General features: G+C 39.1%; 1 protein-coding gene across 1 annotated transcript in view; it reads right to left on the reverse strand.

The window, feature by feature from the left end:
- The window catches only part of tafa4b (TAFA chemokine like family member 4b), a 63,841-nt gene extending 50,961 nt beyond the window's left edge, over positions 1 to 12,880 (reverse strand). The window contains exon 1 of the mRNA XM_038291813.1: positions 12,395 to 12,880. The gene's annotated coding sequence lies outside the window, so the exon portion shown is untranslated. The remainder of the gene's footprint in view (positions 1 to 12,394) is intronic.
- Positions 12,881 to 15,478: the final 2,598 nt, after the last annotated feature.

Raw genomic sequence — 15,478 nt, forward strand, 5'->3', positions numbered from 1 at the left:
TTTCACACACACACACACACACACACACACACACACACACACACACACACACACCTTGTGCATGTAGCACACAAATACACACCCAAGGTAAATTACCATCCTGCTATAATAGTGTGTCAACACACCACCTCTTTACAAAGAAAAAAAAAACCTCTGCAGTTATTATAAAAAGACAACAGAGTGACATTAATAACAAAATGTTCTCCACTCCTTAAACCTTCATCAATCATCAGGTTTTATTGATATGTAACTCACCCCCATGATTATTCCTTCTGGAGAAGTTTCTCCAAAAGGAACAAAGACTGACAACTTAAATCACCCTCAAATATTAATGTGGTGCCACTGCCCCCTGGCGGTAGAGAATGTAACAGCAAGAACAGAAATGCTTGTAGAAAAGAAACCTGGTTTAAAACAGAGAAGAAACTAACAGGGCAGTCAAATATTATACCCTAAAAGTTCAAATGAAGCAATAAAGACAAAGAAGAGACAAAAGTCTCGCACAAAAAATGAGAAATGATTTTATTTTATTTTATAAAAGATAAGGAAGGAACTGGCAAATTCTTCAGGTAAAAGTTAGAAGAATTAATTAAATATGATTCCCACAATCATACAAAACACAGAAAAATCTGCATATTTGCAGCTTTTAGGGTCTCTGTTTACAAATGTAACTGGTATATTTGTGTTTAACTGTGCAATTCCTGTACAGTATTTGAAAGTATGCAAGGTGCATGAGCTGTGAGAAGTGATTAAGTATGCTGCATGGCTGCACAGAGGCCTATTTCTTATTCCCTTTTGAAAGCCTGAGCCAGGGCATGCATTTTTATCAGCTTTGTTCTGTGATACACTCATTAAAGTAGCACAGCCGTGCATGCATGCATGTGTGTGTGTGTTGTGGGGACGTTAGAGGGTGTAGAGGCTGCTTATTGGGAGTGCAGAGAGAAAATGTCCCATCGTGGGAAAAAAATGCATATATTGTACAAAATCCAGATAGTGGTTTTATATTAAAGCAAACTTTTATAGAAAGGAATCATAGAAGATTTCTGCTTATATTCAGGGAGTAGAGAAATCGGCCAAAGAAATAAGTGAACTAAGCTTTGAGATTGGTCCCCTATGTATATAGAAGTAATATTTTTAATATTAATATATTACTGATTAGATCTAAAACAAAAAAGCTTTTTTCTCATTTAAGATCTTACATGTCATTCAATAGGGACAGACAAGAACAACCTTTGAGTACAGCCCTTTTTTTGCACTGTAGTTTTCCCACCATCTTACATAGTTCAGCCACCCAGACACCAGAAGTAAGAAAAAAAAAACTACTTAAAGGTTCGATCCCAATTTGTTTCATCTAAACAGGTAGTTTAATCTTGAAAATGCATATATAAGAGTAGTTTTTCTCATTAAAAAAACTAAAGTAAAATTAAAATTCCCTTCTTACCAACAATCTAGTAACTCCACAATACAGCACAGCAAATTACTTTTCAGTATAATGGAGTGATTAATCCTTTATAATACAATTGCAAGCTGCTTTGTGTGGTGAAATACTAATGAAATAGTTTCTCTGGGCCACCCACCTGTTTGAGATAAAAACAATTTAGTTTTTTTCCTTATGACTAAGCAACATTTTCATTGCAAAGTGTGCAAATATGCCCGATAACTGTAAGGATGAGAATTATAAAAGTGGTAAGATGGAGGTAGAGCGTATATAAAGTCCATGATAAGAGAAACTGTCAGTACTTTGATAGGAGGGGTCTTAACACAACACAATGCCAACTAAATTCAACATCACTGCCTGCACTCAACACATCATCTTCAGTCTTGTAATCACAAACAAATTGGCGCACAGCCACTTGCTTATGTATGCTTTTTACTTCTGAGTGGAAAAGTGCCACAATATTCTTTTTGTTGTTGAATTGTTATGCTGCATAAGAAAACAACTTTGTGCTTATCTCCCATGGAGGACACATTGCAAGGGGATTACCAGTAAACTATTTACATTTTACAGCATTAAGTAGTCATTCTAACACATGTTGAAATCAAAAAATTGTAAAGATCTTTAAAAAAAAAATCAAACTTGGGCTTTTTTTTTAAGAGCTATCTGCATTCTGTAAGGTCACTAAAAGCTTCCTATTTGAAAGGAAAGGAAACCAAGGAGCTGAGGTACCTGTTTTTAGGTAGAAATCCTCTAATTCTAAGTCTTATTCTAAATGCCTTGGACCTTCTCAGACCAATATACAACCTTTTATAGTTTTTTTCTGTTTCAAAGAAGAGTGTTTTGGGGGAAGCTCAGCTGTCCTGACTTTGGGCAAAAAAAAAATAATACCTAAAACACTCCAGCACACTGAGCACAAACATTTGCAGGATTATCTGAGCACATCAAGTCTCACCCCATCTAAAATTATCCCTCCTGCTACATCACCCTCTCCATCTCTTCTCACTGCACGTCTCAGAGGGCTGAGAGGCTGAGCTGTGTCATTTCTCCGAGTAATCGTGCAGGACTGACACGTTGGCTCATTGGCATGCAACGAGGCAGATCTACCTCCTCCACAAATATACATCCGTGTGCCCCCCATCCGAACGACCCCCCAACCCCCAAACAGATGCACGCACACATGAATTTGCTAAATTACTGCTGCGGATACAGGCTGTGACCTCATCTGCCGCATCAAGAAGCAGGTTTACTAAACACTGTCTGCCTGATGTGGTTGTCACTGGCCTCGCACCGTTTGTCAGTCACATAGATAATGTCAGGACGGGACAGGAAGTTTCTGTTTAGCAGGGCTGTTGGCAACAGGAAGCACATCATTATTGGATAACCTCAGTGGAACCCAGTTTTGGAAAATATTCTCATTCAGATCTAAACATAAAGCTTTTTTCCTATTTCTCTCTTTTTGCTTTTCAGGTTCCCAGACAGTCTTAGATACATATTATAAATGACTTTAACTGAGAAAAAAATATTGAAGCTTTTCATTTTTGTAATTTAAGGAATAAGAATTTAAAAACCTTTACTATTGTATTAAATTATTTTCAAAAAAGTGTTCAATTTGAACCTCCCTGAGTATAAGTTTAGATTTCTAGGAATGCTCTTTATTGTGAAGGTATTTTACAGCAATAGTGCTGACTAGATTTAATAAGAATTGAAATCCAGTTTGGTAAAATAAAGCAAAAGAATAAAATCTCAGGTTATGTGTGTTCAAAAAGAAGGAATGTGCATTAGTCTGAGGACCACACACACACACACACATCCACACACTTATTCTAGACACTATCTTCCCTGTTCTGATTTTCTTTGCCCAGACACAAACCAAGCAGACAAAGAAAAAAAAATCCTATCAGTGTAAAACAAAGTGTCTCTCCCTAAGACGGAAAGATATTTAAAATGAAACGGGCAAAAGCACAAAGCTCAGTGGGATCTCAAGTGAAGCGTTGCAGATTTCCACCGATATGCACAGTATTAACATTCAGTGTAATGTGCATCTACTTGCCCGCTCCCATGCGCGCACTCATTACAAAATGTTGCTCCTTGCTGTTTCTTTTGGGTCGCTGGGTGCATGGAGCGGGTGCGTGTAAATATATACACACAGTAAATTGCACAGGCACAATTTACAAACTTGGACACCATAGTATTCATGAGGCATGGCTCCTTGCATTTATCTGTCCCCTAATGGTCAGGTTGCTGTTTCTTCTTGCTCAAGTTCACATCAGTGTTTATACTTTGCAAACCTCAAGGTTCCCCGTCTCACTTTATTAATGCAAAGATAAATTGTAGCTTTCTATGTACCAGAACACTCTTATCATATTTGAATTTTTCCCGTCTTCAGACAAAGAAAGATTGCAAAAAAAAAACATACCCTGCAACGTATAATCCCTCTGATTAAGGTGGAGAAGGTGTAAAAGCTCACAGACATATACCACAATACCAAATCTATGCAGCTGTGTTTATTCCAACAAGATCACAAGCCAATAAGTGGAAGTTTATACCAGTTTGCTGAGATGGTCTGACAGGGAAAAAAACAAGGAAGGAAAGTTGTGAGTGAACGTTTGAATTCAGGACCATTACCTGGCTGTGGTATTGACTGCAGAGTTCAGAGAATGGCACTGCCACTAAAGTACCATTACAGCTCGATTGATCTGCCTGCACTTAAGTCTAAATCCCACCTTGTTGCACAAGCCATCGTTTCAGGATACGGTGATGAAGAAATATGTGTGTCTGAGTGTTTTTAGATTTAGACTAACATGTTAGATGGAGCTTTATAAATTCTTTGGAGTTTTTAAGGTTTTTTTTGTTGTTGTTGTTTTCACGTCCAGCCCCCCATTTATACATTCAATCAACTTCTATACTTCTTTCTTTCTCAGCTTTCATCTTCTTTTTTTCCCTCTCCTTCAATTCTTTTTATTTTCTGGCATAAAAAAAACAAACTTATCTGACTTATGTGTTATAGGTCAAAGCACATGCCACATCTGGGAGTTTAAACTTCCTTTTCCAGACATTATTCTTCAAGTTACCTACACTAAGTACAGTTATTCCAACAAGCAGCTACATAGTGATGTTTTTTATTATAAACGCTATTCTACTACCCCAGACCCACTCCTCAGATGAAGCTCATTCTGCAAACTAAAAAGACAACAGAAGCATTGATAATGCAACCTACCGGAAATAATTTGACACATTAAAATTTCTTGGAAAGGTCAGAGTCAAGGAAAGTCAAAAGGGTGACTGAAACAATCCAAGGTCAATCTAAAGCACTATGAATGCTTATGTCCTTCTAAGGTGGTATTGTTGCCAAGAAAGCTTTAAAAAAACATATTTTATGTGTTTTGCTAATTAAAATGAGAGCCTTACACATTTTGAATAGTGTTTTAAAGACTTCCTGTTCATCACACCATTGGGTTAGTCTGATCAGCATAAAAATTGAAGAGTAGGGAATAGAGATCGTCAAATGGATTCAGGATGCGTCAAACTCACAGCCTTTGATTGAGCATGGAATTAGAAGGTCAAATCAGTCACCAGCATCCTCGTCACCATCCACCCATGATGTGCAACACACCTAAACCCAATCTCACAAGAACGAAGAGCTACTAGGAAAAGAAAGTTTTGGTTTTTTTTTTTTCTATTTTGTGGACAAGATTGTGGCGAAGAGAATCATATCCCCTGTATCAAAGGCTACCACTGCTCTGACAGACCCAGTGTTATGCCTGATCTGAACGTATTTCAAATCACAAAGAACACTGGATTGTGTTTGTTGCTTCTTTTGTTACAGCCTAAAGGTAAAGAGGAAATGTATTGTTTTATGACAACAAAACAAGCACAGAAATTTATTGAGCCTCTAAACATTAGCTAAAATATGTATGTTCGGAAAGGGGCCACTTCTGTCATTTAAAACCTTCTTCCAGCTCAGGTCGACATTTAACAGCGAAACCCTCCTCGGTGCCACTGACAGTCACCAGCACAGTTCGAGCCCGTAAATCTGCTGCATTCTAATAAAGCATTAAAAGGCCATTAAAAGTCAGTGTCCCCGAGCGCTGGAAGATGGATGGAAAGGTGAAATGGAAACGAGACACTTTAAGATGACAGCACACACCTGCTCACAATTCACCAGCTTTCCTTGTCCTTTCTCTTCTAAACAATCTGCAATATTCCATTTCTTAGTCTGATTTTGTCCGTCTTTCTTCTCTCTCTTAGAAGTATGAATCTTTAGATTTGATTAGAATGCTGAGGTGCAATCTTTATGCAGCCTTTAGCTCTGCAGGTAAACTTCCCATCTCAGAATGATTCACTGGGTTCTCCTCACACTTTTACTCACACCATCATTCTTTTCACAGTCTGGTTTTATTTGTCTCCAGCAGGAAAGCAGCAATACCATGCAGAATTGAAAGTAGAGAAAACCAGACATGTTCACACAAGTACCATCAACCTTTTAAGTCATTGTTTTTTTCTTCTCAATATTTTCCCACTGCGAATCTGTTCCTTTGACCTGTTCATATGTCTGCAATTTTCCTTGTACTCTGACCATGAATGATGATGAAAATAAGAACAAGTACAGATTAATGAACCAAGGAAAAGGAACAAAATCTGTTTCTACACAGCCAGTAAGTATTTCCCATTCAGAAGCGGCTGGAAATTTTGAATCAACCAATTTTCTCTTTGTCAGCTCAGACTGATGATCAGCTGGTCAAATAGTGAACGCCAGTTCTTTTTATTTACCTGCTCATTTAATACATTAAAACCGAGAGTTCCAATAATTTTTGGTCAATAATTAACTCAATAACCATAAGATTTATCTTTTAGGTGATTAGATATCAAATAACGATTATAGACATATTTGCAAAGTGGAGATAATTGTATAAATCCTTAATTTTCTATTTTGATCGAAGAATCTACCAGCTTCTTTATTTCTCTCTACTGAACAGGTGCCTGACATAGAGTCACTTAGTAACATGTGTCATTTTATTCTTTGCTAAAATGATGATTAATGAAAACTTAAGAACGTTGACGTGAATGCTGCAACACAATGTGCATTGCAGTTCCTTTGACCCAGATTAAAAAGTTCAGACCAAAGCTACCTTTGATTTATATCTAAATGCAGGTAAACCAGCAGCTTCCCCCAAACCAACATCCACTTCCTCATGATGCACTTATTTGAGTTTATGTTCATTTATAGACATGCACCAATCAGGCTCTTCACAGCGAAATACATTCCTATTCCTTTCTATTGGGTTAAATGTAATCCTGATTTCTATAAGGTATCTACCATTAAAAATAGATGAAACGTGTTTCGGGTAGATAAGAAGTGGTGATTTCAGATCGACCAAAAACACAGTTAAGACAAATCCTTAAATGTATCCTTATATACACATCAAAAAAAATCTCCCTACCATCTATCTGAAGTTTATAAAATGTCACCAAAGTAAATGCTGTCAGTTGATCCACTCTTAGACTAAAAATGGTGGGATTACTACAATTTCATGCATTTAATGACTTGCTAAACAGTGATCAGAGTGAAACAAAAGAAAAAAACTGTCTGATTCCCTGGCCTTTTCTTAGTGCATTTCAAATGTTTTACTACCTAATTTGTTTTCTGTGTAACCAGCTACCTGAAGCAGTAGCTTTTCAAAGAAGAATGGTTTTATTAAAACATGAAACAAAATGAAAAAAAAAAAACAATTCAAAAATAAAGGTGGTGACAGAAAACAGGGCAAAGAGGATAAGGAGGTGGACAAAAAAGAGAAAAGTCAGGAGAATTGAGTGAGAGAGAGCTGGGAAGAGAGAGGAAGCTTGATCAATTGTTCATTTTACAAAGTCACTGAGACGTGTCAGCAGTGTCAATAAGTGAATTAATTTGTCTGTGAGTCTGCAGAGCATGACACCATCACTCTGCTCCCCTCAGACAAGCAGGGCCTCTAACCCTCTGTCACACGCTCACAAAAGCAATTCCAAACAGGGATTACCGTATGCACAAATATCCCAAACAGATCTGTTGGCACTGAATACCTTTCATACAATTGCACCAGATGTGAAGGTTCTAATCCACAATGTAATGATTTTCTTTATTAGAATGTTAAAATGTTAAAATCAAAGTGGATGTAACTCCAGTGGCTGCAACTGGATCATTGATGTTGTGCCTAAATAATTATTAAATCACAACCTTCCAGAATTTGAGGTACATCATAGCAATATAGATTTTAAGCATTTTGCGCATTATGTCAGTGCAAAATCTACAATAAAATGTATTTGAACTCCAAAAGCACCAATCAATGGGCTAGAGTTCAATGTTTGACAAAGTTCCCTGTACTAGATCTGATCAGTAATCTGCAGGTCAAATACTGAAGAGAAAAAAACAACAACTTTGATTTCCCAACTTTTTGATTCAATAACATTCAGCAAACACATTTTTGTTTGCAGAGCTTTGCTTTGTATTATAAGAGTCAGATAAAGGTGAAGGATACATACTTTGATGCATAAATATGTGCATAATGTTGATATGATTATGATATATTTTCTTCCCTCTATCAAAGAACCTGCAACATATTTTACCCCTCTGTGTTTTATAATTTGAAATAAAAAATAAATCAATCTGAATCAAAATCAACAGGTCAGACCTTAAAAAGGTAACATCAGTCCTTTTTAGACAGTAAAGGCCTAATCAGTGGACCTTAGACTTGGCTCCTGGTAACTTTGTTAAAAATGAAGTAAATACTTAAGAAAAACAATCAAAAGAAAATATGAAAACAAACAAAAAAATGTAAATAGGATCTGAACTGGAAATTAAACAGATTTAATTTATTCGTAAAGTAAAGCGAATTGAGCTATATAACTAGCCCAATAGATGCAATCCCATGGGTGATAGAAATGAGCATCCAACCAATGGTGGAAAATGTCGACCCTGGGAAGAAAAAAGGGCCGGTCATATGGGAAATATTTCTCATTCAATGTTTTTACACAGTAACTGCAGCGACAACTGCAAAAAAAAAAAAAAAACAATAAACTTAAGGAGTCTTGTAATGGATATCCAAAATGCATTCCTCCATGACCATAAACTAATTTCTAAACAAACTAAGCCTAGACTAAATATAGTCAACTAAAAAAAATTTTTAATTTAAAACTAAATTAAAAGTTGCAATGAAATTTTACACTGCATTAAGAGTTAATTTTGTTTTTTACTATTTCCACAAACAACACCCATCCATCAGATCAGCCATCCTTGGGGAGGCTATTGTCAGACTGTGACTGACATCAGTCAGCCATGAAGAGGGACCCTCAGCTGGTGTTTTCATTACAAAGCCATCACCTCCAGCACAAACAGACACCCACATACACATTTACACACTCTCCCTTGCTGCTCTGACAGATTTCAGTTCAGCCCTGACTAACCACACTCCTCCTTGTCGAGGCATCACTCTTCCCCACTCATTCACTCCTGCTCCCCATTCAGACCCTGCCCTGGCTCTCTTTCTTGTATTTCTTTTCCTTTTTACATCATTTCTTCCTCTCCTGTTCCTTTCACCACTTCTGTGCCCTGCATCCCACAGGGTTACAGAAACTCCTCTCCCTCATTTTTTGAGGGGGGCTGTTACGACCGCCCTGGGCTCTGAGTTTCCTCCTATCTTTGCAATAGATCCATGCAAACACACCATAAAAGGAGCATCTCATAATCCAGCTAACACTTTCTGCTGTCACTAGTGGTTACCGGCACATCTGCCAGCTGCCAAAGGGGGAGAGACCGACTCGCATGCAGACGTGTGCACAAATGCACGAGTCGAAGGCAGCAGATTGCATCCAAGGTGATAGATGGATCAAGGTGGGAAGGAACTGTGCCTGTTCAATTACAATCATTACTATCACTTAGGGAGATTTGTCATGGTCAAAGAAAGGGAAAGCGGCAGAGAAATTCACCTTGAGGCAATTGAAGTGGTATTATTTCCTGTTTTGTTTTTGCAGAAAAATCATAGATATTTGAACCCCCGTTCCCCCTTTAGGTGGAAAATTTCAGTACTGTATGAGTAATTGTTCATCGTCTGCTCACTCTGCTTTTGGGGCAAAGACCTGACACTGTCTTCTCAAGCTTCTTGTCATGCGTCTGGATGGTGTTTCACTGCCAAACGAGACTTGCTGAATGGACAGAAGAAAGTTAACATACAGACAGTCAGCTGTAAAGAGGAATGATGAAAACTCTGCTGTCTAAACCCGGCTGGAATCTGCTTTAACAGCCTGATTGATGCGCAGTTGGAAAACTCTAAAGGATTACACGAGCATTTGCTGAAGGGAACTTTAATTTTGATTGAAATTTCAATCAACAATAACTTAAGCTTTTTTTTATGAATGTGTGTAGCAGCATATGTTAATTCTACACTGTTTATAGTCGCATCCTGATCCCTGGTTATGCTCTTTTAATACGGATCCATTTTGATGTTGGAGGCCTACGCAGTCAGTGGATATGGTCCAAACCACTATGCACTCTCTCTCACCACTAGTCACAACCTCAGTTCAGTTGTGGTTTAGCTCTGTGACATGAAACAAATCCACACAGCGCTCACACTCATTGATCTACTTCCCTTCTGTCCTCCATTAGAGTAATGGATCTCCTGCCTTAAGAAGACCTGCCAGTCTTCTTCTCCGTTTCTCTGATTTTTGGCTTAGATGAGCGATATTTTCCACTGTGTTTCAGTGACATTACTTCATGCTTTCTGGATCAATGCACAGACTGGATGCAGACACTTCTAAATCATGGGCTTTTGTTCCATCTCTGTTTCCACAGCCTGACAGAGTTTGTTCCTCTGCTCCTCCTCCTCTTTGCACTGATTACAATCAATGTGTTAACACCAGTAGGAGTGTAGGTGATTCCCAATCTGTCATCTTGATGTCACTTCATCAATCACACATGCTTGATCCCCACATATCTATGGGGTGCATTATGCAGGCAAAGCCTTGTCATTTACAAGTAACAAAATCTAATGTGCACATGTCATTTTACCTCTTTCCCTCATCCCATCTTTCACAAATCTTGCAGTCTCTCTGGCTCATTTTCTCTCGCCTCCCTTGCGCACCTTTTCCCTCCACACAGCCATCCGTTCTGCCTGCTCTGTTTGGTCTCATGCACATTCACACGTGCACGCAATCCATCCTCCTTTTTTCATTCACAGCCAATCATTTTGAACCCTCTGTGAGGAGACATGTAAAGCAGAATAGGCTCCAGAATATCTGTAGATGTATTGATACGGGCAATGCAGCTTTTTCCCCATATTTATTAAAGCTTTATACTTTTTTGGGAAACACAGAAAAAGTAGACCATTGTTCAAAGCTTTCTTAGCTTCTTGCTTATCACAAAAAAACATACCTTTTCTATCTTTGTGCCTTAAACAGAAGCACAACATGGTCCTTTCGATTACTAATAAATTATTTTATCTTGTGTAGAGGAAATCTTCCCTGACATAGCTGGCTAACCAGACCCACCGTGCTCTAAGCCTAAGTTGCCAAGACAAAACATCACACGGATACATTTGCAGTTATTCTAAAAAAAACTAAACAAATAAATATACACATACAACTGCAAAAACAAAATATTTTACAAATAACTTTCTCAAAAATTCTGTCCACCTAATGCATGCATGTAGATTGATTATCAAATGTTATAGTCTCTATTTTTCAGGTAATTATTAAAAGTTATGTAGTTTTATTTTTGCATAAAAAAACAAAAAACTGCAGGAAGTAGCATGGTAGTATTTACATAAAATATGATTACATGGGGGGCAGAAAGAAGCACCAGCCCAGGCTACCAGTTACACAAGAGACACATCTGCTTGCACATAATTTAAAGCAAGCCTTAGATGGAGTAATTGCCTGAATATTCTGGTAGTTATTCATATAGGTGTGTGTGTGCATGCACAAACACTAGAATCACACCTTTATACAGGTTTTTGTCACACTGTGTGTGACTGGGTGACAGGTTGGAGAGAGTAATCTCCCCAGGATTAAGAGCGCTGCTCCAGTGTTAATGTGACTGTCAATGAGAATGAAGTCCGAGGACATATATCCTCTTCAGTCGCCCTCTCCTCTCCCCTTTCCCCCGCTCTCCAGTCCGCCCCAATAAAGCGCCTTCAGAGGAGTGTCAGAGCAGAGTTACAAAGCAACAAAAACAAACAATGGGGGAAATAATTACAGCGTCTGAAATACAGTACAAGCTGCAGAGCCGAACGATGTGAGGGGGTGGGAGGAAACAAGGGGGGCAAACAATTACAACACGATAGGGGTTTGGTCTCATTACTGCGGCCATTAACATGCAGCAAGTAATTTTCGCCTCTCGCTTTAAGTGTGTGTGTGTGAGCAGAAGAGAGAGAGACAGAGAGATAGGGGGAGTATGTGTGCGTACTATAGAGAGTTCCTGCAGCACATTTCTCTCTCACATCACCTCAGTGCGCACGATCTGGTCAGAGATGCCGACAGCTCCGGGTTTTTATTTCTTTGTCATCTTCATATCTTAAATGTCTCTGATCTCCACGCATTTTGGTTCCAGCTCCCAGTCCATCATAACCCATGCAAAGTCATCAAATAAAATAGCCCGATGAGCAGGAATCTCTCTCCTACCGCTCCTTTAACCTCAAGTCATGAAACGCCGCATCAGTCTCACCTCCATCTGCCGTAGTTTGCTCCACATATAATGGATAAAACTGGCTGGGTGCTTTCAATAAACTCGTCGTATAAATTTGTGAATGTATGGTAGATGTTTTACAAGATCATCACTTGATAACTTAAGAAGATAAGGAAATAAATGAAAGTGACACTATGGAGTCATCGTTCATTGCTTGGACTCATCAGTGACTGCATCCTTGTGCCATGATCCTATTGCTGCGAAAAGAGATGTGCAGTTAGGCTGAATGTGAGTGGGAAACACCTTACCCGAATCTACAATATCGGAGGCATGATCAGTGCGCACTGTACGGGATCCAAGTGAGAGGAGCGCTTATTCACTTTTCAGCTTCAACTTCCAGACTTTAAGGAGTCAATCCTTTCGAGCCTCTAGTCCAGATCCGACACCAATAACGCAACAAAAAAAATAAAAAATAACTTAAGTAGCAGCAAAGGTGAGAAGTCTCTTGTTAAGATCAGAAGGAGCAGAAAAGTCTCCAGAAGTGCGTAATTCCCCCACGAAGCGAGCTCCGGCTCCAAACAAGTTCTTCTCCTCCAGCTTATCACCAAACCGTTTGCCTGAGTCTGTCACGGAGATGCGCTGCTGTCGCTGGAGAGATGCTGATGAGAGTGATGGGGCACAGGGATGCAGGAGTGATACTCCAATGCTCTCCCGTCGCTCCTCCCGAGCGGGGATCGATTGGACATGAGGAACGCGATGTGAGCTCGTCCTCCCCGATTCAGAACACGTGCAACAGCGCCCGCCCCGTTCACCCGGCTCCGTTCCACACCCCGCTTCTTCTCCCTCACTGGTGTCATGTAGTTTACAGAGCAGACCCCAGTGGAAACGTAATCAATCATATTGTTTTAGAGACAATCGATACTAAATCATTTGGAGAAGCGTTCAATCTTATGGAGGTTGGTGTGCAGAAATACATGTCTCACTTTGTGATTAAAGTTTAAAAAACTTAGTGTACATTTTTGTAAAAAGAAAGAGAAATCCTATATGTTATTTTCCCACAGTGGTGAAACACCTCATCATGTCATCCGTACAGTCTAACCCTACACCAAAGGTTTAAAGTAAAATAATGGCCTACCTCTGTGTATAGGAAATTTATAGTAAAAATGATCATTCATCGTCCGTTTTCTGGTAGAGTCCAACAAATACTCTTTTTTCTAGTTCCTGATATTCTAAACAGTCCATTCTGGTATTGCCTGTAACAAGGTCACCAGGTTATCTGAAAGACAAATAGGCCCACAGTGTCACAGATCCTCCACCATACTTAACATTGGACATGAAGCCCTGTTCCACAATTGATCTCACCAAGAAGGAGGTCTTGTTGCTGAAAAGCTCATTTTTTAAGACTAAAGCACAGATTTTCAGTTAAAGCCAATGTAATTTCCTATATTTACATTTCTGAGAGTGGGAGAACTAATTATTTGAAATGCAACAAGAAAGCCAACAGGACTGTAGGGAAGAAGACAAGAAATGTTGCCTTTACCAATCGTAGGGTTGCATCCAATGTGGCTTCCAGACATTTGGATTGTCAGTAAACTTGGAGAAACACAACCTTTATTCATAAAAATGCTATTTGAGTTCTTGAATGGATGCAAAGCAAATGTAATATTCCCCATTGTACCAAGCAATACATCAAATAGTAAATCCATTTGGTTCCCCGACCTATACACACCTTGGGTGTAACTTAATTTGCAGATCCTCTCTCTGACTTCTGACACAAACTAAACTCAGCATTATGAGAGGGTTGACTAATCAGATTACAGAATCTTGAGCCTTAGTGGTTTAATTATTCCATGGAGCAGTTGAAAAAATATGAAAAGAAATCTAATACTTCCAAGGGTAGGCTAATTCATTGCAATTGATAAACGAATGATGCTCTTACATTATTATTAATTATCTGTGTTACTTTGCACCTTTAACTTAATTATAACATTTTTCATAGATTTTTATCTGTTGCATTCTTGGCTTTCCATATAAACCTACCATAGTTATGATTTTTATCAAATCTCTCATTTAAGGAGTTGAAAACGACATAAATAAAAATGCAGACCTTTTCCTTTTAACTTGCAACAGCCTCACCTTTTTAAAAACCAATAAGAATTCTTATTGGTTTTGAACACAAATGGAAGATGAACAGGTGTGACCTGTTACTCTTCAGCAACTCGTTATATGTGTGTAAAGTTGAGCGTGTATGAGCTGTGGGGGATCAATGCTGTTCGCAGATGGACAGCTGTATGCCTTAGGGATCCCATCCCGTCATCTAATAGTGTGCCCAGCACCTTCGCTGTGCTCATGTTCCAGATCACGCACAGATATCAACGCTTAGAGATAGGCGAGGATGATGTAAGCCAACCTCCTTCCCATCTCTGAACCGCGATGAAACAAGATGTTAAACAGAATTTAATCACCGCAGCATCTCCATTGCGCACCAGGAGACAGCCTATCAATTATCCCATCCCAGAATATTCCTGCGTGTTGATGGCGATTGATTGTTCTGCGCTGTATTTGCAGTCATTAAGCTTTAGAGGAGATCGATGTCCACTAACGACCCGAGGTGAGGGGTATCCGATACATTCAGATGTCTCCCTTTCGCTCCTGTTGCCAGCACTCCTTGGTCGTGCGATCTTCTGTGAAAGATACCCTACTTTATTTTTTGTTTTGGTGGGGAGAAAACGCGACATATGCTTAGGGGATAACAATGTCGTTTTGGTTCCCAAAACACCTTTGAACTAAGTGTGCCACCTGCGAACAGAAGGAAAAAGTGCACCGGTGTTGTTTTCAGCAGATTAATCCTTGCTCAGATCTATAACGAATCGATCCGTCTGGCTTTGAACTGGGTGTAGATGAGGTACTAATGCAGGTGTGCCAGAAATGAGGCACTTTGTAAGTCTAGTTGTGAAATTTAGGTACTGTATCTAACTAAATGTTTGGTTCGGTTTCAGCACCACGGACAGCTCCGGACTGTCACAGAGTATATATTTGGTATGGTTTGGACAAATCCGCAAACAATAAACAAACAAATGACTGTAGAATAGAGGAAATTTTAAAGTTGGTGCTCAGTCTGTTCAACAATCTACAGAGCAGAGCATTAATGTCCCAGCGGGGATCGAGAGGTGGAGGGCTTTTATCCTAAAGCCAGGCAGCTAATGGAGGCAACAGCCAACAGCACTTATCTCCTCTTCATCGGATGGCCCTGATAGCATCAGTGAAAACTGCATCAAACACTTTTCTGGACGCAGATTAACGATGCAAAATTGAATTTACTCTTTACTCGCCCATTAGATATGCGTATTTGTTTCTGGGTTGTTGTTTTTTTCCTTTTATGGGGGCACTAT

The sequence above is a fragment of the Cyprinodon tularosa genome, unplaced genomic scaffold, assembly GCF_016077235.1.
Source record: "Cyprinodon tularosa strain WSP-4 unplaced genomic scaffold, ASM1607723v1 ctg300, whole genome shotgun sequence".
Classification (NCBI taxonomy): domain Eukaryota; kingdom Metazoa; phylum Chordata; class Actinopteri; order Cyprinodontiformes; family Cyprinodontidae; genus Cyprinodon; species Cyprinodon tularosa.